Genomic DNA, 24815 nt, shown 5'->3' on the forward strand with positions numbered 1-24815 from the left:
GCGGATTGTACTGCAGACTTTGAGGGAGAAACAGCTATATGCCAAATTATCGAAGTGTGAATTTTGGCTGAAGGAAATATCTTTCTTGGGGCATGTAGTATCAGAAGAGGGCATTAAGGTAGATCTAAGTAAGATTGAAGCCGCCCCATTGGAGGCCACCCGAAATGTCACGTAGATTCGTAGTTTTCTGGTTTAGCCGATACTACCGTAGATTTGTGAAGGATTTTCCATGTTGGCATCTCCATTGACCAAACTGCTTAGAAAAGAGGTAAAATATCAGTGGATGGATAAATGCCAGCAGAGTTTTGATGAATTGAAGAGATGTTTGACTGAAGCTCCAGTCCTGACTTTACCTACACCGGGTAAAGAATATACATTTTACAGCGATGCTTCTCACAACGGGTTAGGTTGTGTGTTGATGCAAGATCGAAATGTCATTGCCTATGCATCACGCCAGCTAAAATCGCATGAGAGGAATTATCCGACACATGATTTGGAGCTTGCAGCCATTGTGTTTGCTCTTAAGATCTGGAGACATTATTTGTATGGGGAGAAATGTTACATCTACACAGATCATAAGAGTTTGAAGTATTTGGGCACCCAGAAAGAGTTGAATTTGAGACAGAGGAGATGGTTAGAGTTTATAAAAGACTATGATTGTCTGATAGACTATCAGTCAGGGAAAGCTAATGTTGTGGCTGACGCCCTAAGTCGCAAGACTATGGCAAGTCTATGGGTTACTCCTTTGTCTTTGGTACATGAGTTGAGGTTATTACATGCCAGTTTAGAGATTAATGATGAGGGGCAGACAGCAGTTGCATAGCATGTACAGCCAATGTTGATTGATCAGATTAAAATGGCTGCTCATAATGATGAAAGGTATCAGAAGCTGTTGGAAGAAGTCCGACAGGGCAAGAAACCAGAGTTCTCAATCAGAAATGATGGTTTACTGCTACACCAAGGCAGAATGTGTGTTCCTAATGATGTTGATTTGAGGCAGATCATTTTGAAGGAAGCACATGAGTCTCCTTTTGCCATGCACCTTGGTGGTACAAAAATGTATAGAGGGCTAAAGGAGCATTACTGGTGGATGGGTATGAAGAGAGATGTAGCAGAGTTTGTGTCCAAATGCCTAACTTGTCAGCAAGTAAAGGCAGAGCATCAAGTACCCACTGGGTTGTTACATCCGCTACCAGTGCCGGAATGGAAATGGGAAAGAATAACGATGGATTTTGTGATGGGACTTCCGATGACTTAGAAGAGTCATGATGCAGTTTGGGTCATTGTTGACAGACTGACTAAGTCTGCTCATTTTCTGCCAGTCCGGATGGACTACAGTTTGGACAGATTGGCTAGGTTGTACATTGATGAGATTGTGAGACTGAATGGAGTGCCAGTATCCATTGTATCAGACAGAGATCCTAGGTTCACTTCTAGATTCTGGGGTAGTCTTCAGAGAGCCCTAGGAACTAGATTGAACTTCAGTACTGCATTCCACCCACGCATGCATGGCCACCCGAGAGGGTAATTCAGATCTTGGAGGACATGCTACGGGCTTATGTGATTGAGTTTGAGGGTAGTTGGGATACACACTTGCCTTTGATTGAGTTTGCTTACAACAACAGCTACCAATCAAGCATTGGGATGCCTCCATATGAAGCTTTGTATGGCAGAAAATGTAGAACCCCGTTGTGTTGGGATGACGTGGGTGAAAGAAAAATGATCGGACCCGAAATTGTTCAATGATCAAGAGAAAATCAAGGTGATCGGGTCGACTTAAACCGCATCGCATCACAAAAGTCCTATGTTGATTTGAAAAGAAGGGATATTGAGTATACAGTGGGTGAGAAAGTTTTCCTCAAGGTTTCTCCTTGGAAGAGGATTATGAGATTCGGCCAAAAGGGGAAACTAAGTCCTCGTTTTATCGAGCCATATGAGGTTCTGGAAAGAGTGGGTCCTTTGGCATATCGGTTGGCACTACCTCCAGAGTTGGAGAAGATACATAATGTCTTCCATGTGTCTATGTTGAGGAGGTATCGATCAGACCCATCTCATGTACTACTAGTAGAGGAAATTGAAGTAAATCCAGACCTCACATATGAGGAAGAACCCATAGTGATTCTGGCTTATAAGGTGAAGCAGCTACGGAATAAGCAGATACCATTGGTAAAAGTGCTGTGGAACCATCATTCAGGCCAAGAAGCTACTTGGGAACGAGAGGAGGACATGAGGAGACAACACCCACAGCTATTCAGAGATTGATACCAGGTAAAATTTCGAGACGAAATTTATTTAAGGGGGGGAGAATTGTAACACCCCCGTTGCATAGCCTGGTAGATTTCACTGTTCCGGTGATCGGTGTCGGTCCGGACAATTAATGGGATTAGGGCCACACTTAAGACAATTTGAGAAGCCATAAACACAAATAATTAGTAATGTTTAATTAGTTAACTATAAATAAGAAAAACAGAACATAAGAGGTTAAACGAGCCGAGAGTCACAAATGATGAGTGACCTCTCCTGAACGCATCGCAAGTCATTTTAAACTCAAATTTCGAACCGTAAAAAGTGACGCTGCGATCCTTAGGACCCTTATGAACACAGTGGAAAAGATAAAATCATGAAAAAGAACTGTTAAGTCAGTTACATAATTAGGTCAGGGAGCCGGAAGAAATATTGGATTATTTACAAATCGGGATGAACCGGCGAGGGGCAATTTGGTCAATTGACCCCGAAAGCTGACTCCTGACCTAACTGTCAAATAAAATTGGAGAAAAGAAAATTTCGGAATCGAGAATTAAATTAAAGAACTAATAGAAAAAAAAATAAATAGAAAAAAAAAAGAAAAAAAAAGAAAAAGATGGAAAAGTCAAAGTTGATGACATCATTAATGATGTCATAAACAAATTAATTAAGTGAATTATTAATTATGGAATTTTGGTCTTCAAAAAGGGATAAGACTAAGGAAAATAAAACAAAAAAAAATAGGAAAAAAACACTCTTCTTCTCCATTGTTGCCGCCCCATCTTCCTCTCATCTCCCATGAGAATTTCTTCATTTAAGCTTACATTAAGCTTAATTTCCTTCACCCAATCAACATAACTCCCCTAAAAACCTCACTAGACTTTGCAATCTCAACTTGAGAACAAGAAAGAAAGAGGAAAGAAAGAGAACAATTGAAGGCTTGGCAATTAAATTGAGGTTAGTATGCTAAATTCTTTATTTATCCATTCAAATGCATATGTGATGGTTGAAAGTGAGCTTAGAACTTGATTTAAATGAAACAAACATGGGAGAAGGACTAAACTGAAATTTTGACCTAGTTGAAGGGAGTATGAATTGCATGAATTAAATGAGATAGAAGGAATTTAAAAGTCTTAATTAGTTGATTGATTATAATTTAAAGTTTTGAATTTAGTTAAATGCAACATATTAGTGTAATTAGGGTTTGAAGACCTAGGGTTTGAGGCAAATTTTAGAGAAATGCATAAATGACATGTTGGACCTATTGTGAAGTGAAATAATGGTCAATTATGACCAAATAACTTGTGTGGGAATGATAGGAAACTAAGTTAAATTCGGAGGTAAATGGTCATGCTGCTGGCAGCATGACCAAACCTACTTTGAAGGACCAAAACTCAAATTTTACAAGTCCAATTGATATGCCACAAATTGGAGATGAAAATAGACATAAAAGAGCACAATTTTTATTAAGGAACCATGGCCAAAAACTGACCAAAACTTGGTGAAACAATTGACCAAAGTGAAATGATAGCAGGCTGCCACTGCACCAAACTGACTAAATGAACAGTAACTGTTCATTTGATCATAACTCGAGTTAGACAAGTCAAATTGACCTGAAATTTGGCCAGAGGTTAGAGGAGATATAGATTTAAAACTTTCATGAAGAACATCACCCCAAATTATGCCATTAACCCATTCAAATTATTGAGCAAAGTTGAGTTACCAAACCTGTAACTCTGCAGATTTTCAGTTGAGCAGTAAGGTTTGGATGGTTATAACTCTCTCTAGAAAACTCGGATTTAGGCGATTCTTGAACCGATGGAAACCTAAGACATAATAAAACATTTCATCTGAAGAAAGTTAGACCAAATTATGAACTTAACTTAATCAAATTACTGACCAAAGTTGGATCAAAAATCACGAGACCTAAATTGCGGATGAACGAAGGCACGTGAATGCGTAATTTTAACTTGAGCTACAAAACTCCAATTGAGATGATCCAAAAATGAGAATACACTTAAGACAATAAGGAACATTTTCTATGAAGGAAGTTTTGTCAAATTCCAACAGTAGATCGACCAATGGAATAGTGCAACTTCGGAGAACCAAAACCGAAAATTGGCAATTTTGCCAAAATGACCTAAGCTTTGAGAAGATGACCAAAACCAACAACTTTAATGACCAAAATGTGGTATGTTGGTGAAGTTAGAGTTCCCATACCTAGTAAGCCTTAAAAAGTCAACTATTTGACTGGAATAGCGCAGTGAATAGTAACCCGAAACACAAAGATTCGAGAACGTCGTATTTAACACGTTAGAGCTAGGTAAATGTGGAGCTAAGTTTATTTTGGATTTATTTTAATTTCTAGTACTGAAACATTGTAAAATTGCGTGTTTCAGTGGAAAAGAATACCGAAACAGAACCTGAGGAGTCGAGTCAAGGCCAACAGGCGACTCGTTTGAGGTTTGTGCACAACATATACTTTTATAATCATCTTTTGCATATTGTTTTGAATAATGTGAACTATTGGATTATGGCATTCTTATGATGTTTGATTTAAATTGTGAAAGTTATTGTGTATATTTGAAATGACAATGTTTAGCAAATTGTTAAGATAAGTTTTGAAACCACAGTGTCATGACCATATATTTGAACACCTCACTAGCACGACTAGTGGGGGTAATTAGTTTCGAATTTTGATTCCTTCTCTGGAGAAGTGTTGAGGTGTGCCAGTAGAAGAGGATGTGAATGGATATCCATATATTTGAGCTAGCTAGCCTTGTGATATGATTTCTCTTTAGCCTCTGGCTATTGAGATTCATGTGATTTCTCTTTAGCCTCTGGCTATTGAGATTCTATTTGTTTCGAATGGCATGATCTAGCTGTGGGTTTTGTGAAATGTGTTTTGATACTTTGAAATGAACTTGGTTTACATTTAAAATCTCACAATGCATGATTTGTATTTAATTTTCATGTTTAGCCAAATCTTTGAATAAATGTGCTTTAAGTTTTGCATAAAGATTATTTTAGTATATTGTGCACCACTGAGTCCTAGTACTCAGCGATAGCTTTTATTGCTGTCGCAGATACAGAGATTAGAGGAGCAGCAGACTGAGCTGCTGAGTTGTGTGGAGTTATCAGCTTGAAGTCTTCGGGTATAGTTTATACCCTAACTGTAAATACTCCTTTTGATGTATATATTGCACATGAATGTATGGGCATGTAAAAGTGGGTCTTGAGCAGTTTGTATAAAATTTGTATAAGTTGTAATATATATTGTGGTTTTGAAACTCTCTTAATGTAAATGTTGTAATAATGTATCTAAATTGTTTTGTTTCAACTGAAATATGAATGATATTGATTGACAGTATTTTGAGAATTATTGAACTTGTGAATTTGAGAAATTGGTTGAGATTGAGTATGAATTTGAAGCAGTGGTTAGAAAATTATTGGAAGTGCTTTTATTTCAGGTATTTGAAGAACTGGTTTCTCAAAATATAGAGGGAACTCTGTCAAAATTTTTATAAAATTTGCGGCAAAATTAAAATGGATAAAAATTATTACTAGTATTTAAACTTTGAATAAATGGTTTTTAATTCACTAAAATGCTCACCACTTCCAAAATGTAAGAAAATTGTTTTAAAATCCCTTGTAGGGTACTTAATGAGTTATCGGTAGGTGAAGTTCGGTAGATCATTAAGTATTCTACAGGATCATGTTATGCCTTACGGAGGGGTAAGGTGTGACATTCCTAAACTTTGAATTTCAACTGCACCTTAAGGAAACACATTAGTAACAACAAAGGGTCATTAAAGTTTGAAAAACTGAATTTGACATAACATTAATAGATGCTCCTAAATCTACCATTGCACTTTCAAATTTAGAATCACCTATTCTGCAGGGAATAGAAAATGAACCTAGATCCTTACACTTAGGGGGTAATTTTTGCTCAATTAATGCCGACACATTTTCTCCCACACTGATCTTCTCATTATTCCTTAACTTGCGCTTTGTAGTGCATAATTCTTTAAGGAATTTGATATACCTAGGAACTTGTTTGATCGTATCAAGTAAAGGTATATTAACCTTTACCTTTCTGAAAGTCTCTAAAATTTCTTTCTCTTGTTCTTCTTTCTTCGTCTTGGCCAACTTGCAAGGGAATGGAGGAAGAACAGAATTATTAACCTTATTCAATTTAGGTTCAGTATTTATCTCAATTTTAAGAACTTCAGACTCTTTTTCTCCTTGCTTTTTCTTTTTTATTGGCTCATGTGGAGTCTGATTATCAACTTCTTTCCCACTCCGCAATAGTATCACACTTGCATTTTCTCTGGGGTTCATGACTGTTTGTGATGGGAGCTTTCCAGAACCTTGAGCTTCCAGCTTACTCACAGATGAGGCTAACTGACCAATCTGCCTCTCTATATTTTGAATGCTATTTCTAGACTCTTGTTGAAACTGTTGAGTATTGTTAGCCAAAGCCTTAATAATTTCATCAAGTGACATACCTTGATTTGAGGGAGGCAGAGGTGGTAGATTCACTTGTCTCTGCTGTTGGTATCAGTTTTGCACCGGTTGATTCCCATAACTCAGATTGGGATGATCTCGCCATCCTGGATTATAGTTATTGGAAAAGGGATCATACCTGTGTTGTGGCTGTCCATAATTTCCTACTGCATTAACATGTTGCATTGATTCATCCTCTTATAACGCAGGACATATGTCAGTAGCATGACCCGAGCCCGAAAAAATCTCACATACCTTAACAGTTTGCATTTTTCCTACAGCCAATTGCCTCACCAAAGAAGTTAAATCAGAAATCTGCTTCTCAAGGTTAGATGTACTTACCTCATTAACCTTCTTAGGTGCGTGATCCATTCTCATTCCAAACTGCTGAGAGTTTGCTGCCATGTTAGCAATCAGCCTCCTTACCTCTTCTGGAGTCTTGTCAACCAAAGCTCCTCCACTAGCAGCATCTATCATACTGCGGTCCTGTAACACCCCCGTTTGCATAGCCTGGTAGATTTCGCTGTTCCGGTGATCGGTGTCGGTCCGGACAATTAAGGGGATTAGAACCACACTTAAGACAACTAGATAAACCATAAACACATATAATTAGTAATGTTCAATTAGTTAAGTATAAACAAGAAAAACATAACATAAGAAATTAAACGAGCCGAGAGTCACAGCGATGAGTGATCTCCACGGGAACGACTGCAAAGTCATTTTAAACTCAAATTTCGAACCGTAAAATGTGACGCCGCGGTCCTTAAGACCCTTATGAATATAGTGGAAAATAGAAAATCACAAAAAAGAACTGTTAAGCCAGCCAAATAATTAGGTCAGGGAGCCGAAAGAATTATGGAATTATTTGCAAACCGGGATGAACCGGCGAAGGGCAATTTGGTCAATTGACCCCGAGAGCTGACTCCTGACCTAACTGTCAAATAAAATCAGAGAAAAGAAAATTTCAGAGTCGGGAATTAAATTAAAGAACCAATAGAAAAATAAAAAAAAAAGAAAAAGAAAAAGAAAAAGGAAAGTTAAAAAGGTAGTGACATCATCATGGATGACATCAAATATGATGTCATAATTGAATTTAATTTTCCCACTAAAATTGACTAAGTTAAAAATCTATTACTTAAGATAAATAACATAAAAAAAAAAAAAAAAACAAAACTCTCATCTTCTTCCTCCCACCCATAAACCGTTTCTCTCTCTCTCTCTTAGGTTTCTCTCAAAATCCACCATAACCACACAAATTGGAGCTTTTAAACCTAGCTTCACTCCATAAACCCTACCCAAATTTTATAGAAAATCTCTAATTAACTCTAAATTGGAAGATTGAGAGAAAGGGAGTGAAGAAATTGAGGGAAGAAAGTGAAGATTCAAAAGTCTCACAAGAGGTAAAATCTCTCTCTTTTAATTTAATTGGTTTATAAGTGTAAGTTTAAGGTTGAAAGTGAGAATTTTATGAAAATATGAAAAGAAAAACAATTGTTGAGGAACTATGTATGAAATTGGACAGCTAGGGTTATGTTTGAAATGGATGTTTTGATGCAAACAATGAAGTTGTTAAGTGTAAATGAATGGATGAGTATCACATATACATTTAGAATTCAACAAATGCAATAATTTAGTGAGATAGGGTTTGGATGCCTAGGGTTTTGAGGCAAATTTTGGAGAAATGCATAAATGATGATTTTGACCTATTGTGAAGTGAAAATTGGTCAATAATGACCAAGGGAAATGTATGGGAATTGTTAGAATGGAAGACAAATTCGTAGGTCAATTGGTCATGCTGCTGGCAGCATGACCAAACCTACTTTGAAGGACCAAAATGGGAATTTTACAAGCCCAATTGATATGCCACCAATTGGAGATGAAAATAGACATAAAAGGGCACAATTTTAATTGAGGAACCATGCCCAAAAACTGACCAAAACTTAGTAAAATAATTGACCAAAGTGAAATGAGAGCAGGCTACCACTGCACCAAACTGACCAAATGAACAGTAACTGTTCATTTAGTCATAATTCGAGCTAGACAGGTCAAATTGACCTGAAATTTTACCAACAATTAGATAAGATATAGATCTAAAACTTTCATGAAGAACGTCACCCCAAATTATGCCATTAACCTAGTCAAATTATTGAGCAAATTTGAGTTATTGAACCTGCAACTCTGCAGAATTGCCATTGAGCAGTAAAGTTCCAATGGCTCTAACTCTTTCTAGAAAACTCCAATTTAGGCGATTCTTAAACCGATGGAAACCTAAGACATAGTAGAACATTTCATATGAAGAAATTTAGACCAAATTATGAACTTAACTTGATCAAATTACTGAACAAATTTGGACCAAAAATCTGCCAGAACCAAAATCTCAGATGAATCAGGCACGTGAGCGAGAATTATATTTTGGCTATAACTTGAGCTACAAAACTCCGATTGAGGTGATCCAAAAATGATAATACACTTAAGACAATAAGGAACATTTTCTATGAAGGAAGTTTTGCCAAATTCCAACAGTAGATTGACCAATGGAACAGTGCAACTTCGGAGCACCAAAACCGAAAATTGGCAATTTTGTCAAAATGACTTAAGCTTTGAGAAAATGACCAAAACCAACATGTTTAATGGCCAAAATGTGGTATGTGGGTGAAGTTGGAGTTCCCATACCTATTAAGCCTTAAAAAGTCAACAATTTGACTTGAATAGTGCAGTGAATAGTAACCCGAAACACAAAATTTCAAGAACGTCAAATTTAGCACGTTAGAGCTAGGTAAAAGTGAAGTTAAATTTATTTTTGGATTTATGTTAAATTATGGTACTGAAACACTATAAAATTGTGTGTTTCAGTGGAAAAGAATACCGGGACAGAACCCGAGGAGTCGAGTCAAGGCCAACAGGCGACTCATTTGAGGTTTGTGCACAACTAACTCTTTTGTTGCTTTTCAATTCCAAATTGATTTGAAATAAATTTATTATATGATTCATGATTTTTGTTGTGTTGAGAATTTTAACTTATTGAATGAAATTGTATAATTTGAATATAAATTTTCTTATGCATTTAAGGATTTATTACATTGCTTTGATGATTGTAAATATTAAGTTTGATGTGTTGCCAACCTTGAACATGAATTTATGATGATTAAATATGCTGATGATTTGTAAACACTTTGTAAATAAAAATTGTTTTGAATATAATTTGAAACCACAGTTGACATGACAAAATATGTTGTGAATTCTCATTAGCTTGTCTAGTGAGATAACTTCTCCACTTGATGGGGCGAGTTTCTTCCTCTCTGGCTTGCCAGTTGGGGAATGATGTGAATGAGTACTCATATATACTAGCTAGTCTTTGTTTCTCCCTTTTAGCCTCGGTTATTGGGAGAATGTGAAATGTCGTGGTGTACAACACGGCATCTATTCGAATTTTGGGTCATGGGTTCGACTGTGTGTATTGTTGGCAACGCCCTTTAAATTATGCATGATTTGATAAATTGTGATTGAAATAAATAATTTGTCAGTGATTCAAAAGATTTTGTACTGTTTCGGAATCTAAAAGAAATGTAAATTAATCGTTATTATTTGATCAAAATGTTATTCAAATGAATAATTTGCATGAATGAAAATATTGATTTCAGAAGTTAGGGATTTTGAAGAAGTTAGAAATTTTAAAATTCTACTTATTATGAATTGTCAAGCACAAATTGTATTAAATTTTAAATTATTAGTTGTGCACCACTGAGTTCACCACTCAGCGATAGCTTTGTATGCTGTCGCAGATATAGAGACTAGAGGAGTAGCAGATTGAGCTGCTGAGGACAGGGGAGCTACCTGCTAGAAGTTATCGGGTATAATTTATACCCTGACTGTAAATATTTCTTTTGATGTATATATTGCACATAAATGTATGGACATGTAAAAATGGGTCTTGAGCAGTTTGTATAAAATTTGTATAAAGTTGTAATATATATATTGTAGTTTGAAACTCTCTTAATGTAAATTTTGTAATGATGTATCTAAATTGTTTTGTTCCTAATGAAATATGAATGAAACTATTTTAATTAATTTGAATGAAATATATTGCTAGTATATTGAGGATTATTGAATTTTGAACTTGAGAAATGGATTGAGTTGATTGTGAAATTGAAGTAGTTGTTGGGAAAATTTTTAGAAGTGCTTTTTACAGGTATTTGAAGAACTGTTTTCTCAAAATACAGAGGGAACTCTGTCAAAATTTTTATAAAAATTGCGGAAAAATAAAATGGACTAAAAATATTAACTAAATTTACTTTTAATCATATGTCTTAAATACTGATTAGAAATGCTCACCACTTATCAAAAATAAGAAAATTGGTTTAAAATCCCTTGTAGAGTACTTAATGAGTTATCGGTAGGTGAAGTTCGGTAGTTCATTAGGTATTCTACGTGATCATGTTATGCCTTACAGATGGGTAAGGTGTGACATGTTTTAGTGGTATCAGAGCAAGTTTTTGAAGTACGTTTTAAATTGTGAATTTGTGTCTTTCCTTGTTAAGTATAACTACTCAATGTCTATAATTTTTACATACCGTGCATTACATCATGAATATGAACTAACGGGGAGAAATCTTTTTGTGTTGAGTGTACAGGAAATAGAAAAAAAATCCTGTCAATAGATATGGACAAGAGGGATAAAATTGTAGAGCAGTCTGATACAGCTAACGTACAAAGAGAGACCCCAGTTTCACAAAGCGTTGGGGGTCTAACTGCACCAATCCCTCCTATACAAATTACTGCACAAACGGCCCAGCAGATGGCCATGTTCTTCTAGCAAATGGCTGATAATCTGTCAGCCCAGGCCCAAGTACAAACCCAACCCCCTCAAGAGCAGAATGAAAAAGAGAAAAGTGGGAAACCCATCGGTCAAAGTTCGAGTAGTAATTTGGGAAAGAGAAAAGATTTTGAGGGACCCCGAGCTCCTAAGTATGACAGAGGTGGGCCTTCACGACGGAAGCAATCAAGAACCATTCGTCAAAGAACCAGAAGTTCCTACCCTACCCGTCTCTGTGACGTTTGTGGGAAATTACACGGAGGTATATGCCATAGGGTCACTGGAGCCTGCTTCAATTGTGGTGGAATTGGACATTTCGCCCAAGACTGTACTAGTGCACGTCGAGTGATGCCACATACTACACCAAAGGAATCAGTCCAAGGTTCTGATTTTAGAGGCTCATTAATAGTCAGTAGGGGCAGAGGCAGAAGTAGAGACAACACTTCGAATAATCCTCGTACAATAGACCAACCCGAGCAGAGGAATACACTAAAAAGAGGGAACGCCATGCATCGAGGGGAAGAAGCAGAGACTTCAGATGTAGTTGCCGGTATGTCCTTAACTTGCGAAAGGAATAATTATGTACCATTTGATTCCGGCTCTACTTGTTTATATGCTAATGCAAAATTATATGTTCTACTGCTATTCCCTTGCATGGAGATAAATTTTAATGTGTTAATAATTAGTCTTTTAGGATAAGAATTACGATAATAAGCATGATTGGAATTAATTTTGGAAAAGTTTCTAGTGAGGGACATTTCCTAGACTATGATAAATTATAAAGTTAATTAGTAAACCTAATTAGGTAAGGCAAGATGACCTAAAAGTAAGTTATAGTAATATATATGCCCTAGATGGAAGTAAAGGTATTACTGTTGATAGATGTCAGTAAGTACCATAATCAAAATAAGTTTAAGATATTAGTGGATTTGAAAGAAAGAAGACATAGGGAAGTTTGATCTATTGGGATGTATCGTAGTAACTATGCAATATACTTGATGTTTGTACTGTAAGCTGCAGATTACAGTATTGACTTGAGATTTATTGTGTAGAGCTACGTACTACCCAATAGTACATAAGGATAAGAATAGTTATAAATAATTTTCTCTCTGGTATAAATATGCCAGAATAGAGTTTTATTACTAGAACTGAGTTTGAAAATCCTAATTCAGGATTTAAAACTCTATAATTAGAATATCAAAATATCATGGTTGCAAGGTAGTGAGAGTTAAAGACTCCGTTACCCTAGCACGAATTACAATACATCAAGAATTGTTATGGGACTAGAGATTTTAGCATGGTAAAAATTTAAAAATAACACCTATAGGGCTAAGTCATCCAGTCTCCGATATGGGGTTTATAGTTGTTTTGATATTGCAATGGATCTTTTGCTCAAAGTTTAGTAAGGAACAATATTCTATTTGTGTAACGGTAAGACACAAAATATAATTTTGTTTCCCTAGAAGAGACAGGATGCTATGGATGACAATTATAACTTATAAAACAGTTAAGAAATGATATTCTACTGATAACAGTAATTTGATAGGAACTAGTTGGCCAGGTATTCTTTAGGAAGAGCACAATTTTATTGTGCGGATCATAAGGATTAGATTAGAATTCAAGCGGAACTTTTGAATAGCATGGGAAACAGGAGAGTCCGGTAGACTCCCTTCTTAAGATTGAAGAATTGTTGATGGTTTAAAAAAAAAAAAGTAATGATCACAAACCAGCGGAAAAATAAGCTATAGAATATTGATAGATAAAAGAGTTGTGGAAGTAAAAATTAGAATAGTTAGTGCGAATGTAATAAAGAAACATTATGAATATTAGTTAAAGTGTTGACTAGAATAGTCAGAGGACCAAATCAAGTAATATTGAAGTATAGTGGATTTATTAGGGACGATAAGAGGTACTAAATTACGACTCGACAGCCAAGTTAAGGAAGAAGATAAAATTGAGGAATAAAATAATTAAAGTTAAGTTGTGGAATGAAAAGAAACAAATAGAACATTAAGAAATGAGAAAAACACTAGATGATGAATTAACACTAAGGTAAACAACTTACTTAAGACGCGTAATGATATCCCGAACTATTTTATCAAGAAGGAAATAAGTTAAACAAAAGCAAACAAGATAGTGCAAAATGGCACATAGGCCTTGGTCATAAATGGAGATAGTAAGATAATGGTTATGGACCTATGGCCAAGAAAGAGATAAGCAGTTCATATATGACCAACAAGGTTATTTAAGAAAAAAGACTATAAAGGAAAAATAGTTGTTAAAACAACAACAAGAAAAGACTAAAATATTTTAAACTAAACTGAAGGTTGCATCAAATGATCAAGAGATTTGATAAGAAAAGAGTAAAACTAAGTCCTCGTTTCATTGGGCCATATGAGGTTCTGGAAAGAGTGGGTCCTTTGACATATCGTTTGGCACTACCTCCAGAGTTGGAGAAGATACATAATGTCTTCCATGTGTCTATGTTGAGGAGATATCGATCAGACCCATCTCATGTACTACCAGTAGAAGAAATTGAAGTGAATCCAGACCTCACATATGAAGAAGAACCCATAGAGATTCTGGCTTATGAGGTGAAGCAGCTACGAAACAAGCAGATACCGTTGGTAAAAGTGCTGTGGAACCATCATTCGGGCCAGGAGGCTACTTGGGAACAGGAGGAGGACATGAGGAGACAACACCCACAGTTGTTCAGAGATTGATACCAGGTAAAATTTCGAGACAAAATTTATTTTAAGGGGGGGAGAATTGTAACACCCCCGTTTGCATAGCCTGGTAGATTTCGCTGTTCCGGTGACCGGTGTCGGTCCGGACAATTAAGGGGATTAGAACCACACTTAAGACAACTAGATAAACCATAAACACAAATAATTAGTAATGTTCAATTAGTTAAGTATAAATAAGAAAAACAGAACATAAGAAGTTAAACGAGCCGAGAGTCACAGCGATGAGTGATCTCCTCGGGAATGACTGCGAAGTCGTTTTAAACTCAAATTTCGAACCGTAAAATGTGACGCCGCGGTCCTTAGAACCCTTATGAATACAGTGGAAAATAGAAAATCACGAAAAAGAACTGTTAAGCCAGCCAAATAATTAGGTCAGGGAGCCGGAAGAAATATGGAATTATTTGCAAACCAAGATGAACCGGCGAGGGGCAATTTGGTCAATTGACCCCGAGAGCTGACTCCTGACCTAACTGTCAAATAAAATTGGAGAAAAGAAAATTTCAGAGTCGGGAATTAAATTAAAGAACCAATAGAAAAATAAAAAAAAAAAGAAAAAGAAAAAGAAAAAGGAAAGTTAAAAAGGTAGTGACATCATCATGGATGACATCAAATATGATGTCATAATTGAATTTAATTTTCCCACTAAAATTGACTAAGTTAAAAATCTATTACTTAAGACAAATAACATAAAAAAAAAAAAAGAAAAAACAAAACTCTCATCTTCTTCCTCCCACCCATAAAACGTTTCTCTCTCTCTCTCTCTCTTAGGTTTCTCTCAAAATCCACCATAACCACACAAATTGGAGCTTTTAAACCTAGCTTCACTCCATAAACCCTACCCAAACTTTATAGAAAATATCTAATTAACTCTAAATTGGAAGATTGAGAGAAAGGGAGTGAAGAAATTGAGGGAAGAAAGTGAAGATTCAAAAGTCTCACAAGAGGTAAATTCTCTCTCTTTTAATTGGTTTATAAGTGTAAGTTTAAGGTTGAAAGTGAGAATTTTATGAAAATATGAAAAGAAAAACAATTGTTGAGGAACTATGTATGAAATTGGACAGCTAGGGTTATGTTTGAAATGGATGTTTTGATGCAAACAATGAAGTTGTTAAGTGTAAATGAATGGATGAGTATCACATATACATTTAGAATTCAACAAATGCAATAATTTAGTGAGATAGGGTTTGGATTCCTAGGGTTTTGAGGCAAATTTTAGAGAAATGCATAAATGATGATTTTGACCTATTGTGAAGTGAAAATTGGTCAATAATGACCAAGGGAAATGTATGGGAATTGTTAGAATGGAAGACAAATTCGTAGGTCAATTGGTCATGCTGCTGGCAGCATGACCAAACCTACTTTGAAGGACCAAAACGGGAATTTTACAAGCCCAATTGATATGCCACCAATTGGAGATGAAAATAGACATAAAAGGGCACAATTTTCATTGAGGAACCATGCCCAAAAACTGACCAAAACTTAGTAAAACAATTGACCAAAGTGAAATGAGAGCAGGCTGCCACTGCACCAAACTGACCAAATGATCAGTTGGTCATAATTCGAGCTAGACAGGTCAAATTGACCTGAAATTTTACCAGAAATTAGATAAGATATAGATCTAAAACTTTTTTGAAGAACATCACCCCAAATTATGCCATTAACCTAGTCAAATTATTGAGCAAAGTTGAGTTATTGAACCTGCAACTCTGCAGAATTGCCATTGAGCAGTAAAGTTCCAATGGCTATAACTCTTTCTAGAAAACTCCAATTTAGGCGATTCTTGAACCGATGGAAACCTAAGACATAGTAGAACATTTCATATGAAGAAAGTTAGACCAAATTATGAACTTAACTTGATCAAATTACTGAACAAAGTTGGACAAAAAATCTGCCAGAACCAAAATCTCAGCATGAACAGTGCACGTGAACAGTAATTGTATTTTGGCTATAACTTGAGCTACAAAACTCTGATTGAGGTGATCCAAAAATGAGAATACACTTAAGACAATAAGGAACATTTTCTATGAAGGAAGTTTTGCCAAATTCCAATAGTAGATTGACCAATGGAACAGTGCAATTTCGGAGCACCAAAACCAAAAATTGGCAATTTTGCCAAAATGACTTAAGATTTGAGAAAATGACCAAAACCAACAAGTTTAATGACCAAAATGTGATATGTGGGTGAAGTTGGAGTTCCCATACCTATTAAGCCTTAAAAAGTCAACAATTTGACTTGAATAGTGCAGTGAATAGTAACCCGAAACACAAAATTTCAAAAACGTCAAATTTAGCACGTTAGAGCTAGGTAAAAGTGAAGTTAAATTTATTTTTGGATTTATGTTAAATTATGATATTGAAACACTATAAAATTGTGTGTTTCAGTGGAAAAGAATATCGGGACAGAACCCGAGGAGTCGAGTCAAGGCCAACAGGCGACTCATTTGAGGTTTGTGCACAACTAACTCTTTTGTTGCTTTTCAATTCCAAATTGATTTGAAATAAATTTATTATATGATTCATGATTTTTGTTGTGTTGAGAATTTTAACTTATTGAATGAAATTGTATAATTTGAATATAAATTTTCTTATGCATTTAAGGATTTATTACATTGCTTTAATGATTGTAAATATTAAGTTTGATGTGTTGCCAACCTTGAACATGAATTTATGATGATTAAATATGCTGATGATTTGTAAACACTTTGTAAATAAAAATTGTTTTGAATATGATTTGAAACCACAGTTGACATGACAAAATATGTTGTGAATTCTCATTAGCTTGTCTAGTGAGATAACTCCTCCACTTGATGGGGCGAGTTTCTTCCTCTCCGGCTTGCCAGTTGGGGAATGATGTGAATGAGTACTCATATATACTAGCTAGTCTTTGTTTCTCCCTTTTAGCCTCGGTTATTGGGAGAATGTGAAATGTCGTGGTGTACAACACGGCATCTATTCGAATTTTGGGTCATGGGTTCGACTGTGTGTATTGTTGGCAACGCCCTTTAAATTATGCATGATTTGATAAATTGTGATTGAAATAAATAATTTGTCAGTGATTCAAAAGATTTTGTACTGTTTCGGAATCTAAAAGAAATGTAAATTAATCGTTATTATTTGATCAAAATGTTATTCAAATGAATAATTTGCATGATTGAAAATGTTGATTTCAGAAGGTCAGGGATTTTGAAGAAGTTAGAAATTTTAAAATTCTACTTGTTATGAATTGTCAAGCACAAATTGTATTAAATTTTAAATTATTAGTTGTGCACCACTGAGTTCACCAATCAGGGATAGCTTTGTATCTTTGTCATGCAGATATAGAGTAGAGGAGCAGTTGATTGAGTCACGAGACAGGGAGCTACCTGCTAGAAGTTATCGGGTATAATTTATACCCTGACTGTAAATATTTCTTTTGATATATATATTGTACGTAAATGTATGGACATGTGAAAATGGGTCTTGAGCAGTTTGTATAAAATTTGTATAAAGTTGTAATATATATATTGTAGTTTGAAACTCTCTTAATGTAAATTTTGTAATGATGTATCTAAATTGTTTTGTTCCTAATGAAATATGAATGAAACTATTTTAATTAATTTGAATGAAATGTATTGCTAGTATATTGAGGATTATTGAATTTTGAACTTGAGAAATGGATTGAGTTGATTGTGAAATTGAAGTAGTTGTTGGGAAAATTTTTAGAAGTGCTTTTTACAGGTATTTGAAGAACTGTTTTCTCAAAATACAGAGGGAACTCTGTCAAAATTTTTATAAAAATTGTGGAAAAATAAAATGGACTAAAAATATTAACTAAATTTACTTTTAATCATATGTTTTAAATACTGATTAGAAATGCTCACCACTTATCAAAAATAAGAAAATTGGTTTAAAATCCCTTGTAGAGTACTTAATGAGTTATCGGTAGGTGAAGTTCGGTAGTTCATTAGGTATTCTACGGGATCATGTTATGCCTTACAAAGGGGTAAGGTATGACAAGTCCATTGGTAGAAGTCCCTCATAGAAATACTGAATCAAAAGCTGCTCACTTATTTGATGAAGGGGACAGCTTGCACACAATTTCTTAAATCGTTCCCAATATTCTTACAAGCTCTCTCCATTGTACTGCCGGATGCCACAAATTTCTTTTCTTATGTTGGCAGCACGGGAAGCAGGAAAATACTTCTCCAAAAATATCTGCTTTATTCCATTCCATGTCACACCTTACCCCTCTGTAAGGCATCACATGATCCCGTAGAATACCTAATGAACTACCGCACTTCACCTACCGATAACTCATTAAGTACCCTACACGGGATTTTAAAATAAATTTCTTATTTTTGATAAGTGGTGAGCATTTTCTAATAAGTACTTAAAACATGTAGTTAAACTAAAACTAGTTAATATTTTTGGTCCATTTTATTTTTACGCAAATTTTATAAAAATTTTGACAGAGTTCCCTCTGTATTTTGAGAAACCAGTTCTTCAAATACCTGAAATAAAAGCACTTCCAATAATTTTCTAACCACTGCTTCAAATTCATACTCAATCTCAACAAATTTCTCAAATTCACAAGTTCAATAATTCTCAAAATACTGTCAATCAATATCATTCATATTTCATTTGAAACAAAACGATTTAGATACATTATTACAACATTTACATTAAGAGAGTTTCAAAACCACAATATATATATTACAACTTATACAATTTTTATACAAACTGCTCAAGACCCACTTTTACATGTCCATACATTTATGTGCAATATATACATCAAAAGAAGTATTTACAGTTAGGGTATAAATTATACTCGAAGATTTCAAGCTGATGACTCCACACACCTCAAGACTCATCTGCTCCTCTAATCTCTCAGATCTGCAAAGAATAAAGCTATCGAGTACTAGAACTCAGTGGTGCACAATATACTAAAATAATCTTTATGCAAAACTTAAAGCACATTTATTCAAAGATTTGGCTAAACATGAAAATTAAATACAAATCATGCATTGTGAGATTTTAAATGTAAACCAAGTTCATTTCAAAGTATCAAAACACATTTCACAAAACCCACAGCTAGATCATGCCATTCGAAACAAATAGAATCTCAATAGCCAGAGGCTAAAGAGAAATCACATGAATCTCGATAGCCAGAGGCTAAAGAGAAATCATATCACAAGGCTAGCTAGCTCAAATATATGGATATCCATTCACATCCTCTTCTACTGGCACACCTCAACACTTCTCCAGAGAAGGAATCAAAATTCGAAACTAATTACCCCCACTAGTCGTGCTAGAGGGGTGTTCAAATATATGGTCATGACACTGTGGTTTCAAAACTTATCTTAACAATTTGCTAAACATTGTCATTTCAAATGTACACAATAACTTTCACAATTTAAATCAAACATCATAAGAATGCCATAATCCAATATTTCACATTATTCAAAACAATATGCAAAAGATGATTATAAAAGTATACGTTGTGCACAAACCTCAAACGAGTTGCCTGTTGGCCTTGACTCGACTCCTCGGGTTCTGTCCCGGTATTCTTTTCCACTGAAACACACAATTTTACAATGTTTCAGTACTAGAACTTAAAATAAATCCAAAGTAAACTTAGCTCCACATTTACCTAGCTCTAACGTGTTAAATTTGACGTTCTCGAAATTTTGTGTTTCGGGTTACTATTCACTGCACTATTCCAGTCAAATAGTTGACTTTTTAAGGCTTACTTGGTATGGGAACTCTAACTTCACCCACATACCACATTTTGGTCATTAAACTTGTTGGTTTTGGTCATTTTCTCAAAGCTTAGGTCATTTTGGCAAAATTGCCAATTTTCGGTTTTGGTGCTCCAAAGTTGCACTATTCCATTGGTCAATCTACTGTTGGAATTTGGCAAAACTTCCTCCATAGAAAATGTTCCTTATTGTCTTAAGTGTATTCTCATTTTTGGATCACCTCAATCGGAGTTTTGTAGCTCAAGTTATGGCCAAAATAAGTTTATCGCTCACGCAATCGCTCATGCTGCAATTTTGGGTTCTGGCAGATTTTGATCCAACTTTGGTCAATAATTTGATCAAGTTAAGTTCATAATTTGGTCTCACTTTCTCCATATGAAATGTTCTACTTTGTCTCAGGTTTCCATCGGTTCAAGAATCGCCTAAATCCGAGTTTTCTAGAGAGAGTTATAGCTATCCAAACATTACTGCCCAAATGAAAATCTGCAGAGTTGCAGGTTTGATAAATTAACTTTGCTCAATAATTTGAATGGGTTAATGGCATAATTTGGGGTGATGTTCTTCATGAAAGTTTTAGATCTATATCTCCTCTAACCCCTGGCCAAATTTCAGGTCAATTTGACCTGTCTAACTCGAGTTATGACCAAATGAACAGTTACTGTTCATTTGGTCAGTTTAGTGCAGTGGCAGCCTGCTATCAACTCACTTTGGTCAATTGTTTTACCAAGTTTTGGTCAGTTTTTGGCCATGGTTCCTTAATGAAAATTGTGCTCTTTTATGTCTATTTTCATCCCCAATTGGTGGCATATCAATTAGACTTGTAAAATTTGAGTTTTGGTCCTTCAAAGTGGGTTTGGTCATGCTGCCAGCAGCATGACCATTGACCTACGAATTTGGTTTAATTTCCTACCATTCCCACACAACTTATTTGGTCATAATTGACCACTATTTCACTTCACAATAGGTCAAACATGCCATTTATGCATTTCTCCAAATTTTGGTTCACAAAACCTAGCCTCCAAACCCTAATTCACTTAAATTGTGCAATTAACTAAATTCAAAACTTTAAACCATAATCAATCAACTAAGTAGGGTTCCTAAACTCATTCAAACCCATTAAATTCATGCAATCCAAACTCCTCTCAAGCTGCCCGAATTTCAGTTTGGTCTCCAACAATTAATTTATTTTCATTTTAAGTTTATTTACAAGCTCTAGATGCCACACTAACACTAATTAACAAAAAAAATTGAAGTTTATAGTACTATACCTTGAGCAGAATTTTCTTCCTCCTTTTCTTCAAATTTTTCTTCTTTCTTTTCCTTGAATCTTCTTTCTTAGTTGCCCAAACAAGGTCTACTTATGGTAGGACAATTTTGTATGGTTGGATTTTAGTTTTTCAAGCTCAAAAATGAGCTTTCATGGTGGTTTTGTGAGGGAGAGAAGAGAGTGACGTTTTTGAGAAGATGAAGATGACTTTTTGTTGTTAATTTTTTTCTTTTCTTAATTTATTTTAGTTGATGGAAGACCACAAAATCCCATTTAATAAATAACTTAATTAATTTCTTATTGACATCATTCATGATGTCATCATCTTTGACTTTTCCATCTTCTTTCTTTTTCTCTTTTTTTTTTTTATTTTTCTATTAGTTTTTTAATTTAAATCTCGATTTCGAAATTTTCTTTTCTCTGATTTTATTTGACAGTTAGGTCAAGAGTCAGCTCTCGGGGTCAATTGACCAAATTGCCCCTCGCCGGTTCATCCCGGTTTGCAAATAATCTAATATTTCTTCTGGCTCCCTGACCTAATTATTTGACTGACTTCACAGTTCTTTTTCATGATTTTCTCTTTTCCACTGTGTTCATAAGGGTCCTAAGGACCGCAGCGTCACTTTTTACGGTTCGAAATTTGAGTTTAAAATGACTTCGCAGTCGTTCCCGAGGAGGTCACTCATCGCTGTGACTCTCGGCTCGTTTAACCTCTTATGTTCTGTTTTTCTTATTTGTAGTTAACTAATTAAACATTACTAATTATTTATGTTTATGGCTTCTCAAGTTGTCTTAGGTGTGGCCCTAATCCCATTAATTGTCCTGACCGACACCGGTCACCGGAACAGTGAAATCTACCAGGCTATGCAACGGGGATGTTACAATTCTCCCCCCCTTAAATAAATTTTGTCTCGAAATTTTACCTGGTATCAATCTCTGAATAGCTGTGGGTGTTGTCTCCTCATGTCCTCCTCTCGTTCCCAAGTAGCTTCTTGGCCTGAATGATGGTTCCACAGCACTTTTACCAACGGTATCTGCTTATTCCGTAGCTGCTTCACCTCATAAGCCAGAATCTTTATGGGTTCTTCTTCATATGTGAGGTCTGGATTCACTTTTATTTCTTCTACTGGTAGTACATGAGATGGGTCTGATCGGTACCTCCTCAACATGGACACATGGAAGACATTATGTATCTTCTCCAACTCTGGAGGTAGTGCCAACCGATATGCCAAAGGACCCACTCTTTCCAGAACCTCATATGGCCCAATGAAACGAGGACTCAGTTTCCCCTTTCTGCCGAATCTCATAATCCTCTTCCAAGGAGAAACCTTGAGGAAAACTTTCTCACCCACTGCATATTCAATATCCCTTCTCTTCAAATCAATGTAGGACTTTTGACGGTCTGATGCAGCTTTAAGTCGATCTCTGATCACCCTGATTTTCTCTTCAGTCTGTTGAACAATTTCGGGTCCGATCATCTTTCTTTCACCCACGTCATCCCAGCACAACGGGGTTCTACATTTCCTGCCATACAAAGCTTCATATGGAGGCATCCCAATGCTTGATTGGTAGCTGTTGTTATAAGCAAACTCAATCAAAGGCAAGTGTGTATCCCAACTACCCTCGAACTCAATCACATAAGCCCGTAGCATGTCCTCCAAGATCTGAATTACCCTCTCAGACTAGCCATCTGTCTGTGGGTGGAATGCAGTACTGAAGTTCAATCTAGTTCCTAGGGTTCTCTGAAGACTACCCCAGAATCTAAAAGTGAACCTAGGATCTCTGTCTGACACGATGGATACTGGCACTCCATGTAGTCTCACAATCTCATCAATGTATAACTTGGCCAATCTGTCCAAACTGTAGTCCATCCAGACTGGCAGAAAATGAGCAGACTTAGTCAGTCTGTCAACAATGACCCAAACTGCATCATGACTCTTCTGTGTCCTCGGAAGTCCCATCACAAAATCCATCGTTATTCTTTCCCATTTCCATTTCCAGACCGTAGCGGATGTAACAACCCAGTGGGTACTTGATGCTCTGCCTTTACTTGCTGACAAGTTAGGCATTTGGACACAAACTCTGCCACATCTCTCTTCATACCCATCCACCAGTAATGCTCCTTTAGCCCTCTATACATTTTTGTACCACTAGGGTGCATGGCAAAAGGAGACTCATGTGCTTCCTTCAAAATGATCTGCCTCAAATCAACATCATTAGGAACACACATTCTGCCCTGGTGTAACAGTAAACCATCATCTCTGATTGAGAACTCTGGTTTCTTACCCTGCTGGACTTCTTCTATCAGCTTCTGATACTTCTGATCATTCTGAGCAGCCATTCTAATCTGATCAATCAACACTGGCTGTACATGCCATGCAACTGCTGTCTGCCCATCATCACTAATCTCTAAGCTGGCATGCAATGATCTCAACTCATGTACCAAAGAGAAAGGAGTAACTTGTAGACTTGCCATAGTCTTGCGACTTAGGGCGTCAGCCACAACATTAGCTTTCCCTGGCTGATAGTCTATCAGACAATCATAGTCTTTTATCAACTCTAACCATCTCCTCTGTCTCAAATTCAACTCTTTATGGGTGCCCAAATACTTCAAACTGTAACACCCTAGGCAAATCCCACATCGACAAAACACGGGAGAGATGCTGGGTTCATAAGTTGACAGTTCGTAACCCCTATTAACGCGTTTTAAAACCGTGAGGGCTTCGGCCCAGAGCGGACAATATCACTAGTGGGCCGGGCCATTACATTTGTGGTATCAGAGCCGCTCCGCGTGCAACCTTGAACGATGGTGGGGCAAACCTCAGCGAGGACGCTGAGTCCCATAAGGGGGGTGGATTGTAACAACCTAGGCAAATCCCACATCGACAAAACACGGGAGAAATGCTGGGTTCATAAGTTGACAGTTCGTAACCCCTATTGACGCGTTTTAAAACCGTGAGGGCTTCGGCCCAGAGCGGACAATATCACTAGTGGGCCGGGCCGTTACATTTGAAAATTTTGGACCATTTCTCGATTTGTGCGTGTCATCCTTGCGCAGGGGCCATGCTAATCTTCTCTGTATCGTTCCAATCCTCGCTGAGGTTTGCCCCACCATCGTTCAAGGTTGCACGCGGAGCAGCTCTGATACCACTAATGTAACGGCCCAGCCCACTAGTGATATTGTCCGCTCTAGGCCGAAGCCCTCACGGTTTTAAAACGCGTCAATAGGGGTTACGAACTATCAACTTATGAACCCAGCATTTCTCCCGTGTTTTGTCGATGTGGGATTTGCCTAGGGTGTTACACAAACTCTTATGATCTGTGTAGATATAACATTTCTCCCCATACAAATAATATCTCCAGATCTTAAGAGCAAACACAATGGCTGTAAGCTCCAAATCATGTGTCGGATAATTCCTCTCATGTGGTTTTAGCTGGCGTGATGCATAGGCAATGACATTTCTATCTTGCATCAACACACAACCTAACCCATTGTGAGA

The 24815-nt window shown here is 36.3% G+C and overlaps 1 long non-coding RNA gene and 2 other non-coding genes across 3 annotated transcripts; 2 read left to right on the plus strand and 1 right to left on the minus strand.

The window, feature by feature from the left end:
* The first annotated feature begins 7893 nt into the window (after nt 1-7893).
* Nucleotides 7894-10704, plus strand: LOC131176060 (uncharacterized). Its single transcript, XR_009146210.1, has 3 exons — nt 7894-8150; nt 9604-9667; nt 10533-10704. It is a non-coding gene; the product is annotated as an uncharacterized LOC131176060 (long non-coding RNA).
* Nucleotides 10705-18358: 7654 nt separating this feature from the next.
* Nucleotides 18359-18465, plus strand: LOC131176120 (small nucleolar RNA R71). Its single transcript, XR_009146248.1, has one exon. It is a non-coding gene; the product is annotated as a small nucleolar RNA R71 (small nucleolar RNA).
* Nucleotides 18466-24327: 5862 nt separating this feature from the next.
* LOC131176272 (U6 spliceosomal RNA) lies at nt 24328-24431 on the minus strand. Its single transcript, XR_009146395.1, has one exon. It is a non-coding gene; the product is annotated as a U6 spliceosomal RNA (small nuclear RNA).
* Between the last annotated feature and the right edge of the window lie 384 nt (nt 24432-24815).

This window comes from Hevea brasiliensis, chromosome 18, assembly GCF_030052815.1.
Source record: "Hevea brasiliensis isolate MT/VB/25A 57/8 chromosome 18, ASM3005281v1, whole genome shotgun sequence".
NCBI lineage: Eukaryota > Viridiplantae > Streptophyta > Magnoliopsida > Malpighiales > Euphorbiaceae > Hevea > Hevea brasiliensis.